The 12,532-nt window shown below is 42.2% G+C and overlaps 2 long non-coding RNA genes across 2 annotated transcripts; one reads left to right on the top strand and one right to left on the bottom strand.

Annotated features, from left to right (window-relative positions):
- LOC137237086 (uncharacterized) lies at positions 1 to 861 on the top strand. Its single transcript, XR_010948809.1, has 3 exons — positions 1 to 128; positions 191 to 549; positions 613 to 861. It is a non-coding gene; the product is annotated as an uncharacterized lncRNA (long non-coding RNA).
- On the bottom strand, positions 13 to 876 carry LOC137237083 (uncharacterized). The gene is made up of 3 exons (XR_010948804.1): positions 742 to 876; positions 348 to 573; positions 13 to 293 (listed from the first exon to the last, which is right to left on the bottom strand). It is a non-coding gene; the product is annotated as an uncharacterized lncRNA (long non-coding RNA).
- Between the last annotated feature and the right edge of the window lie 11,656 nt (positions 877 to 12,532).

Genomic DNA, 12,532 nt, shown 5'->3' with positions numbered 1-12,532 from the left:
CGAATCGTTAGATTTTGTGTATTCTGCATTTCGATCGTAGTCCGTTTTTCTAAGTTGCAAATTTGTTGGCGGAAAAATATTTTTTTTTAATTTTTTTTATTAATTTATAACAGAATTTTAACAAAAATGTAAGTAAAACTTGTTAAGAAACGTAAAAGGCATGATGTGATTGTTTTTTATATGCTTCCAGGTCAAAAACAACATGTCTATGTCGAAGTCCTTGGACGTATTTGCCCCGCAAAAGTAACACATACTTGAAAGCATTCCTATTAAGTCGAAAGTTTTTTTTGACGCTAAATAAGAAAATAAGTCATTAAACTTTACCACTTTTAAGTTCAATTTCTTACAATTCGCCACTCATCTCAAATGGATTACACAAATCTCGCAATATTCGCCTTTCCATTCTCGCCCGGCCATTTTCGTATGCGTTGCTTTCCAACTCCGCAAATAATGCCGCGGCTATTGATTCCAGTATAATAGACAGCTATATTTTGTGTCTGTTCATTAGGTCCAGTTATACGCCGAAGCAAGCTGCCAGAGTAAAGGAAGGTGAAGCGAAAACGTAAACAATCCCTGCGGAAAGAATAAATAAATTTTTATAAACTATTTTAGGCCAGTACAATGAAATTAGCATCCATAAAATTCAGAAAATGTCAACTATATTTGTGCAGTAATCGGTTTTAACAGAACTTGGTGGCCACGTCAGAAAATTGGCCAAAAGAACGACAAAAACATACTTACAATTATGAAACCACTTCACTCAAAAAAATATAACATTGCGGCAATATATTCTTTTGCTTTTTTTTTGTACAAAATGGCGTGTATAATAAAATATATACGTTTTTCAGTGTTTTTTACAAATTTTCTTCAATTTATTTTGTTCCAATGTTCACACATTCTGTACAAACAGCTGATTTCGAAAAATCATTTGCTCTTCCTCTTCTCGTTACGATTCCGTCGTAATGCAGAATACCCAACTTCGATTAAAGTGGAGCGTAGAACGGGAACGTAATCGAAATGCAGAATAGGGGTGATTGTCTGCAATAACTGCGCAAACATCGACAATGGCATCTAAGCTGGAGTCACAGGAGGCACGCATTTCAGAAATGTCATATGTGTCATCTCAATTGGCAGCGCAAAAGGCACGTATATCTGAAATGTCGACACACATTTCGGAACAGGTATCATCGCAGCTCTTTGTGAAACTAGAAGAGCAGGATGCAAAAATTTTACAACTCGAGGACAAGGTCTTATGGAGCAGTTACAAATAATCGCCCAGCTGTTCCAGCGAGCAATCCGAAGGTAATAACTCCATCTTTTGACGGCTCTGTTCCTTTCCAGGTATTCAAGCTTCAATTTGAAAATACGTCAGCAGTGAACAACTGGAATGCTGAAGATAAAGTTGCTGCACTGTTCGTGGCATTGGAAGGGCCTGCAACAGAAATCTTGAAGACGATTCCAGGGTACGAACGGAACAACTTTGAAATATTGATGAGCGCTTTAGAGAGTCGATACGGAAGCGAACACAGGAAACAGATATACCAAATTGAGTTGCAAAACCGTTACCAAAAATCGAATGAGGTTTTACAGGATTCGCATCAGATGTGGAAAAGCTGGCCCATCTAGCAAATGCGGACGCACCCGTGGAATACACTGAAAGGGTAAAGATTCAGAGCTTTATTAATGGCATACGGAACGTCGAAACAAGGGAACTACATACGCAAACCCAAAGCCAACATTTGCAGAAACTGTATCACATGCATTGCCTCAGGAAACTGCCTCACTGTTGAGTAAACCTGCTTTCAAAGCACGGCGTGTGGAGGTAGAAGGCCAAATTGGGTAGACACAATCTTGGAAGCACTGAAGGGATCACAACAGAAAAATGCCGGAGTTATGAAATGTTTCAAGTGCGGTAACCCAAGTCACATTGCACGTTATTGCAGCACCAGACCTGATAGTTCCAACTTGGCTGGTCGTAAACGCAAAGCTGGAGGAGATAAGCAAGAGCGATTGAAATGTAAAGATCGAGAACTTGCGCCAGCTATTGAATGTCGTGTGATACCTATCTCGCAAACTGGAAGGAAATGGAGCAGTCTTACCGTCAAAGGAAATGTGGTTGGCAAGGAGCGTGTACTGACTGTAGATACGGGCGCATCTCATTCTTTAATCCGATCTGATTTGGTCAATAGGAGAGTAAAGCCATTACCTGGAGCAAGGTTGCGTACGGTCACTGGCGAGTATAATCAAGTCCAAGGAGAAGTGGTATGTGAGGTATTAATTGGAAAGGTCATGGTTCTACACAAATTCATTGTGGCGGAGATTGTTGATGAAGTCATATTGGGAGCGGACTTCTTAGTTGACCATGACATCAGGATCGACATGGAGGACCATAAACGCAAAGCTGGAGGAGATAAACAAGAGCGAGTCAGATGTAAAGGTCGAGAACTTGCCCCAGCTAGAATATCCTGTGATACCTATCTCGCAAATTGGAAGAAAATCGAGCAGTCTTACCGTGAAAGGAAACGTGGATGGCAAAGAACGTGTACTGACCTTAGCTACGGGCGCATCTCATTCCTTAATCCGATCTGATTTGTTCAACAGGAGAGTAAAGCCATTACCTGGAGCAAGGTTGCGTACGGTCACTGGCGAGTATAACCAAAACCAGGGAGAAGTGATATGTGAAGTCTTAATAGGAAAGGTCACGGTTCTACACAAATTCGTTGTGGCGGAGATCGTTGATGAATTCATATTGGGAGTGGACTTTTTAGTTGACCATGACATCAGGATCGGCATGCAAAGAAGGAATAAGCGCTATAAGAACCAGGATGTACCACTCAACTTCAGTTTGGAGAAAGGGTTCAGCAGTAAGCGAGTGCTGGCGGAGGCGTTTCCACAAAGACCACCAAAGGCAAAGGCAGTAGATCGGGCAAAGGTTGGTGGAACGAATGGGCCAAACAAAGCAAAACCGATGGTACCTGTGAGAGAAATACTGGCATTGAAAAGCCCTAACGGACGTACCAAGACGAAAGAATTTCGCAGAAAGAATGCAAGGGTGGTTTCAAGCCAGGGCACACTACTGTTGTGAAGCGTCGGAACGATACTGATTATGCAAAGCAAATCCGTCCAGCGCAAGCTCTACGAAGTAGTTCATTGGCCAAATAACAGAGTGTTAGGGAACGACCCATGGTAATGAGTAGTAAGATCAGACACTGGCATGACAAAAAATTTAATTCGGAAGGTTTCTTGGAGGGAGATTTGGTACTGCTGTACAACCCTCACCGGCGGGAAGGTGTTCCATCCAAATATCGGTGCAGTTGGGAAGTCCCGTACAGAGTTGTGAAGAGGATCACTGATGTCACCTACCGCATACAAACAATTGGGAAACCACGAAATAGAAGGGCGGTTCATTTGGAGAGGCTAGCAGCGGTTAGATCGAGAGATTTGTCTGATCGGTGGAGGGCAGCGTGACGAATATTAGCATCACTAATTGATACTGACATCCCTAAGGTTATTAAATAGAGGCACAACAACATTAAAGCAAGCTACATAAATACATTAATCATCATTTACACATGTACATACAACGCAGCAGAGAGATACTCACCATCAGCCGAAGTAGCACTCACATATACACACGCATATGGCTATTCGAGAGACTATAAACTACAAATACCCAGTTAGAACGCTACTTGTTATATAATGCATTAAACTATCTGTAGTGCTACAAAAACTATGCGTGAGAAATTCCAAAAGTTTACATCAGTTTGTTAAGACAGAGTGACAAATCCTCACGTATATTTTTCTATACATGTGAGCAGCCTTCTCTTTTATATTCACTAAATTCTGCTATTAAGCCTTCATATATTTTTCTCTTTTTAATATGCTGTTCATATACCATATATAACATGATTTATACAGCAGCGAATGTCATAAAGTTATGCGTTAGCGTTATGGCATTAATAACATATTGTTACGAATATTTGCAACACTAAGGGGTACTGCCATCTCTAAGCCGATGCTAAGCAGTGACTACGCACATCAATAATTCAATCATTATGTCTACACAGCGGAGATGAGATGCCCAAACACATGCAGACATCTTATTGAGATGCTCCTAAATGTAGGCAATTATAATTGTGGAAGTGTCGCTCACACATACAAGCGCATGGGGTGTGAGAGAAGCTATACAAATTATACATCTGTAGTCGTAGCTGAGAAACCAACTAGTAAGTTCTGGAATGGAAAAGCCTAGAAGCATTGTGAATGATGACAAAGTGTGATCTCTTCTGCATAAACGTTAAAATTCCAAAGTGATTTGATCACCTGATTCGTATTTGACTATCGCTGTCTCATTCTGTATCTCTTTCTATCACCCGCTGAAGATAGGCGCCGCCATATTGAACAGCCTGTCAAAACGCTGAAAAGTAGCCATATTGAACAGCCTGTCAGGCAGTTGACAGATAAGAGATCACACTTTGTCATCATTCACAATGCCTAGAAGTATGCAACTAGGAAATCAAAGAGTATAAAAATGCGAGAACAGTAGAAGCGAGAATTCAGTTTCATATGAGCTATCAATCAGTTGGTTATTAAGCCAGCTAGTTGCAAAGTATAAGTGTTATTGTGAAGTACTTTAATAAAGGCCATTTTTTCATTATTCAATATTGGAGTTATTTATTCAACAGTTTAGTGATTCGAATTTAGCAGAAGGGGAAATAAGAGGATTTGCAGTAAAATCGTTACAATTGGTGTCAGAAGAGGAATTGTTGAATAAATTCCGAAGTCTTCGAATACAACTTAAACATGCCAAAGTTAAGTGAATTGAAGATCCAGCAACTGAAGAAGAAGTTGGAGAGCCGTAGATTGAATACAACCGGCATTAAACTAGAACTTCAAGAACGACTACGGCAGGCAATGGAATTAGAAGGAATTGACGTGCAAGAGTATGACTTTCACCTTGATGGCGAGGAAACTACAAAAATGGAAGAAACACCGCAGACAGTTACGAGCACAGACTGGCAGAACAGGAGACACGTTTAACATCCCAACTGGAATCACAGGAGACACGTATTACATCCAAGATGGAAACTCAACTGGCAGAACAGAAGACATATATGGTATCCCAAATGGAATCACAGGAGACGCGTATATCCGAAATGTCGTCACAAATAACATCCAGGATTGAAACATAGGAGGCACGTATATCCGAAATGTCGTCACAAATAGCATCCAGGATTGAAGCACAGGAGGCACGTTTATCCGAAATGTCGGGACAAATTTCAGCACAGGTGTCATCGCAGATCTCTGTACAACTAGAAGGCCGTATGGACGAATAAATAATGCAGTGTGAGAACAAAATCGGGGCTGAGGTAGATGCTTTAAAAGGTCGTATACAGGAGCTGCAACTAAATCGCCCAGTTATTTCAGCAAGCAATAGGAAGGTAAAAACACCATCCTTTGACGGTTCTGTTCCTTTCCAGGTCTTTAAGCTACAGTTTGAGAAGACCGCAGCAGTGAACAACTGGAATGTGGAAGATAAAGTTGCCGCACTCTTCGTAGCATTGAAAGGACCAGCTGCCGAAATCTTACAGACTATTCCAGAGTACGAACGGAACAGTTATGACGCATTGATGGCTGCTGTAGAACGGCGATACGGAAGCGAACACATGAAACAGATATTTCAAATAGAATTGCAAAACCGTTACCAAAAAGCTAATGAGACTTTGCAAGAGTTTGCTTGGGATGTTGAAAGGTTGGCTCATTTGGCAAATGCGGACGCACCCGTGGAATACACCGAAAGGGTAAAAATCCAGAGCTTCATAAATGGCATACGAGATGTGGAAACGAAGCGGATTACATATACGAATCCAAAACTAATATTTGCTGAAACGGTATCCCACGCACTGACTCAGGAAACAGCGTCACTTTTGAGTAAGCCCGCATACAAAGCTCATCGCGTGGAAGTGGAAAGGCCAGACTGGGTAGACACAATTTTGGAAGCATTAAAAGGAACGCAGCAGAAAAACGATGGTGCCGTCAAATGCTTTAAGTGTGGGAAGCCAGGGCACATTACACGTTATTGTAGTACCAATCCTAACAATTCCAGCAATGTGGGTGGCCGTAAACGCAGAGCTGAAGGAGACGGGCAAATCTCCAAATCCACTCAATCGTTAAACTAAAGCGAGTCAGCCGCAAGGGGCGACAGCTGGCTCCCTCAATTGAATGCCCCATAATCTCTATCTCGCAAATTGGAAGAAGGTCAAGCAATCTTACTGTCGGAGGACATGTGGATGGAAAGGAACGTTTACTGACTGTAGATACGGGTGCATCCCATTCCATCATTCGATCAGATTTAGTCAACAAGAAGATAAGACCATTGCTTGGAGCAAGATTACGTACAGCCACGGGAGAGGACACCCAGGTAATTGGAGAAGTAGCATGTGAAGTAGCAATTGGGAACGTCACGGTACTACACAATTTTATAGTGGCAGGTATTCTTGATGAAATCATAATTGGAGTGGACTTCTTAATCAACCAAGGCATCAAGATCGATATGCAAAGCAAGACGATGCGATATAAGAACATGGATGTGCCACTTAATTTCGGCTACGAGAGAGGCTACAGCAGTAAACGAGTGCTGGTGGAAGAGAGTCAGCAAATACCACCAAAATCAGAAGCAGTCATCTGGGCAAAGGTTGATGGAGATTGTGGGACAAACAAATTGTGGGTTGTCGAAGCAGCAAATAAATCAGCACTGAACATACTTGTACGTAAAACCCTGGCTATGACAAAACAAGATGGATGTATTCCGGTAAGAGTCTCAATGAGTTCAAGTCACCATTCAGTTTGACCAAAGGAGCTATTTAGGGAAGATGCCAAGAGGCCGAAGTAGTTATTAACTGTGAACAGCTCCAGGAACACGTTTCATCTAGTAATACTGATCTTTCAAATGACATCACGGCATGGACGCAGGGGCTAGAGGAAGCCTATCAGAGTAAGGCTCCTAAAGTACGCGAACATATTTGAGCAGGATGGTTCCAAACCAGGCCGCAGCAATGTTGTGAAACATCAAATTGACACTGGAGATGCGAGGCCGATCCGTCAAGCTCCACGTAGTGTTCCACTGGCGAAGAGCGAAGTTGTGAGTCAAATCATACAAGAAATGAGCTCACCGGTAGTACTTGTAAAGAAGAAGGATGGAAAAATGAGGTTTTGCGTGGACTACCGGAAGTTGAATGACGTTACGAAAAAGGATAGCTAACCATTGCCAAGAATTGACGACAGTCTGGACTCGCTATCTGGTACGAAATGGTTTTCCACACTGGACTTGAAAAGCGGCTATTGGCAAGTTGAGGTGAAGAAGGAAGATAAAGAGAAAACAGCCTTCAGTTTCGGTGATGGTCTGTGGCAATTTACAGTGATGCCTTTTGGACTTTGTAATGCACCAGCTACTTTTGAGAGACTCATGGACCAGGTACTGAAAGGACTACATTGGAAAACATGCTTGGTGTACCTGGACGACATCATCGTATTGGGCAAGAGCTTTGATGAACATCTTAAGAAGGAAGTTTTCCAGAGAATATCTGACGCTGGTTTGAAGTTAAGTCCCAAAAAGTGTGCGCTGTTTAAAAAGGAAGTCAATTATTTGGGTCACAAGGTAACGACAGAGGGCATCTGCACTGCGAACGAAAAAATAGAGGCTGTAAAGGATTGGCCAAGACCACAGAACCTACATGAATTGAGAGGTTTCCTTGGGCTGTGCACATATTACCGCCGATTTGTACCAAGTTTTTCCAGCGTAGCCCATAGCCTCCATGAGCTTACAAGAAAAAACAAAGCTTTTGAATGGAAGAAGGAGCAAGAAGTGCCTTTCCAAACGTTGAAGGAGCGTTTGTGCACAGCCCCAATGTAAGCATATCCGATTCCAGGAGCAACATTTATTCTAGATACAGATGCGAGTGGATATGCTATAGGAGGCGTTTTATCACAACTGCTCTATGGACAGGAGAAGGTAGTTGCATATTACAGCCGTTCGATTGGAAAACCAGAGAGGAACTACTATGTTACGCGGAGAGAGCTGTTGGCATTGGTAGAGTGCATTAAACATTTTCACAAATACCTCTACGGCCAGCGATTCTGTGTTAGGACAGATGACGCAGCGTTGAAATGGCTTCTGCAGTTCCGTAATCCGGAAGGAGAATTGGCACGGTGGATCGAGCGACTACCAAGCTATAACTTTTCCATTGAGCATCGAAAAGGTAGTACCCATGGAAATGCCGATGCAATGTCACGAAGACCATGTAGTTTGGAATGCAAGCACTGTTCAAAGGCCGAGGCTAAAGAAGACATTATAGATGTCCGGCTAATGACTATAACGTGTACGGATGAATTGGACAAGGAACAACTAAGAAAGTGTCAGCTAGAAGATACAGATCTGTCACATGTTATGCAAGGGCTCGAACGAAACGAAAGACCAAGCAGAGAGGAGATGTCAGCAGAGAGTCCCATTGCGAAGTCATATTGGGCACAGTGGAACAGTTTAGAATTGATATCCGATTGCTTGCATCGAGTATGGGAGAGTGAGGATGGTCAATGCAAGAAGAAACTTATAGTTGTTCCCAGAAAGAGGATTCCTGACGTGCTCAGCGAGCTGCATAATGGTCCAAGTGGAGGTCATCTTGGAATCACGAAGACACTCGAGAAAATTAAGCAGAGATTCTATTGGGTTGGTTGCCGTCAGTCGGTCACCGAGTGGATTGCCAACTGCGAGGTATGCAACAGAGCGAAAGGGCCCAAAACCCGAAGTCATGGCCAGATGAAGCAGTATATTTCAGGTGCACCATTTGAAAGGATCGCCATGGATGTCGCAGGTCCATTTCCTACTAGCAACCGCGGAAACAAATACGTACTGGTGGTTATGGATTATTTCATTAAATGGCCAGAGGTATACCCAATCCCAAACCAAGAAGCAGAAACAGTATCAGAAGTGGTTAAAAACGAATGGGTTGCAAGGTATGGTGTACCAATGGAGTTACATTCTGACCAAGGCAGGAATTTTGAATCAGCTGTGTTCCAAGAAATGTGTATATCATTGGGCATTCGAAAAACACGGACAACTGCATTGCATCCTCAGTCCGATGGTATGGTGGAACGTTTCAATAGAACATTGGAGGAGCATTTAAGGAAAGTAGTAGACAAGTACCATAAGGACTGGGATACACACATATCATTATTCTTGATGGCCTACCGATCGGCAGTACATGACGCAACGGGCCAAACTCCCGCAGAGGTAATTTTTGGCAATGACCTTCGACTGCCAGCTAATTTGAAGTATGGGATAGATGCCGATGCGGAGAGAAATTTCAAGAAATCCACTGGTGTCTTGGAAGAAGAGCTGAGAGAGATACGCGATCTGGTAAGGCAACGAGCAAAGATTCTGAGTGACAAGATGAAAGCGAGGTACGATAAAACAATTACTTCGGAAGGGTTTCAGGAAGCAGATTTGGTGCTGCTATAAACCCACAACGAAAAGAGGTTTGTCCCCGAAATTGCAGTGTAACTGGGAAGGCCCATACAAAGTTGTAAAACGGATCAACGATGTAGTGTACCGCATACAAACCATTGGCAAACCACGAACCAAAATGAAAACGGTTCATTTGGAGAGGCTAGCAGCGGTTAGATCGAGAGATTTGTCTGATCGGGACGATCAGACTTAGGTGGAGGGCAGTGTTACGAATATTTGCAACACTAAGGGGTACTGCCATCTCTAAGCCGATGCTAGGCAGTGACTGTACGCACATCAATAATTCAATCATTATGTCTACACAGCGGAGATGAGATGCCCAAACACATGCAGACATCTTATTGAGATGCTCCTAAATATAGGCAATTATAATTGTGGAAGTGTCGCTCACACATACAAGCGCATGGGGTGTGAGAGAAGCTATACAAATTATACATCTGTAGTTGTAGCTGAGAAACCAACTAGTAAGTTCTGGAATGGAAAAGCCTAGAAGTATGCAACTAGGAAATCAAAGAGTATAAAAATGCGAGAACAGTAGAGGCGAGAATTCAGTTTCATTCAATCAGTTTGTTATTAAGCCAGCTAGTTGCAAAGTATGTGTTATTGTGAAGTAATTTAATAAAGGCCGTTTTTTCATTATTCAATATTGGAGTTATTTATTCAACAGTTTAGTGATTCGAACTTAGCAGAAGTGCAAATAAGAGGATTTGCAGTAAAATCGTTACAATATTACCTAGCTGTATAATGGAATAAATACAAGTTATCTAGTGAAAAAAATTAAAACTTAAATTTTTTTATAAAATTTTTATTAAAATGAATTTTAAAATTAACAAAATTTAAATTCCACAGTTTTATTTGATTGTCCTATGAACAGCTAACAGTGATGTTTTGTTCTGCAGCAAAATGTGCGTACGTTATGGGCGCGTTGTGACCAATGAGACGTTGACGTCCCGCCTGTTTTACAATATCCACCACAATTAATTCGGTATTAAGGCTGCCGCTCAATAATCCTATGCCCATATCATCGAAGCGTAGGACACATAGGACACCACACTCTTATGCAATGCCAATGTGCATACAGATTGTTCGGGGGCACACAAGTCAAAAAGCTCAAAAACTCCGTCAATATGTATGCGATCCGGCGAGGCACGTAGTGCGGTAACTTCCTGCTTATCACGACGCAGCGTCAATGCACGTCCAACCAATCTAAAGTAAACGCAAAATCAGTTTCAGTTTAATTACATAAATAATTTGCAGTCCAACTCTTACCCCAAATTCCAAATAATAACATTTTCAGCAGCTGCGGCCAGTGCATATTGGCCTTCATTTTTATTATATATACAACAACATTTCCATTAGATCGGCCACTATTGATAATATTAAAACTGTCTATAGGCATATAAGCCAAGTGTAATAGATGGAATTATTTGAAATGTAAACTAGCTGGCAACCTTAAGTTACCAAATGCATACTTCACCACAAATGCATTTATGTTTAGTTGTCCTTTGCTCACCCCATCTCTTTTTTCTTTGTTCCGTCATTCGCATATTGCGTTACTTTGAGCGGTATAAATTGATCTTCAAAATTCTGTCTATGGAAAATTACCACGCGTAACGAACGGACGGAGAGGGATACTGGGGTAAGTAATGTGTCTAATTTATTGTCAAATTGAGTGTTACATAACCTTTTTTTACACAGAAATAAACTTGAATAAGCTTGAATATACGAACTTGAACATAGTTTGAATCTTCTGGCAATTCATGTTCATCCCAAATCCGAATTATTTGGTACGCGACATCTTTATTTCCCAATCTATTGGATAACACATAAATTGCCTGTGTATGTATGTGCAGAGGTCACCGGTACGCCAAAGTCCGCGCCTTCAGCCAGAAGGCAAGAAGATGAAGAGTGCCGCCACTACTAAAGTTGATACTGTATCGTCTAAGTCAAATGCCATGTCTAAATTAAATGCACCGACTGCACAATCAAATGTGACACAATCTAATACTCAAAGTATATCGCCAAACGCGCCCCTACATAGCGCTCCACTAGATGTGCCAAGTAATATGTCGTTGAATCACTCGTGTGTACTAGCCGCCGGAACTTCCATTGTCGTGCCCAGTGTACCCTTAAATGTCTCGTTATGTAACACGTCATCACATGTGTCGTGTACTCCACCTATCAGTACACCGTTTGTAGTGCCGTCATGTGTCCAGTCAAATATGTCAAGTGTTTCCAACAGAATGCCATCCAGTACGCCGCCGTCCACTGCCATAGTATCAATGTCGCCACCTAGTGCTCCCACAAGCGCGCCGCCATACGCTCAGCCAACCAGTATGTTTGCCGCCATGCGAACAACAACAAGTACATCACATATGAATGTTAATATTTTTGAACCAAGTCCTAGCCCGATTTACCAGGTAAGCGAATTTTCCACTTATTATAATAATGCCCATGTCAGTGTTGGTCCGGGTATCACCAACCAGGTCATAGTCGACGTACATAAGATCGTCTTCTTGTCTGACGGTGCCGCCTCTGCCAACATATACGCTGCCGCCTCTGCCCATGGAAACGCTGCCACCTCTGCCGGCATATACGTCGCCGCCTCTGTTAATGAAAACACTGCCACTTCTGTTAACGCTAACATTGCTTCATTTGTCAACTCCAATGCCGCCGCCGGATCCGTAGAATCCTCTGCCAACGTCTCTGCGCCGTGGAACGCCAGCAGTCCCGCTACAGCAGTATGCACAAATACGTATAATGCATCACAAATTAATATTATTTTAGCAATGCAACAACAAATTTCTAGATTGGAGCTGCAACTTAGGCTAGCAGAAGTTAAAATCGCAGAAACCGAACGCCAACGTACAGTAGCAGCATCGTCACATTTAATTCCACCAGCCACGTCTCCTGTTAGGTTAAATACATATACGCATCAACAATGTGTCGTGACGCAGGCTGCGCAGGTAGCCACTCCAACGCACAATAAATTCATGGCGTCGATCGGTA

Source organism: Eurosta solidaginis, chromosome 1 (assembly GCF_040869045.1).
Source record: "Eurosta solidaginis isolate ZX-2024a chromosome 1, ASM4086904v1, whole genome shotgun sequence".
NCBI classification, from domain to species: domain Eukaryota; kingdom Metazoa; phylum Arthropoda; class Insecta; order Diptera; family Tephritidae; genus Eurosta; species Eurosta solidaginis.
The sequence above is the reverse complement of the archived record's forward strand: the minus strand, read 5'-3'. Positions and strand labels throughout refer to the sequence as shown.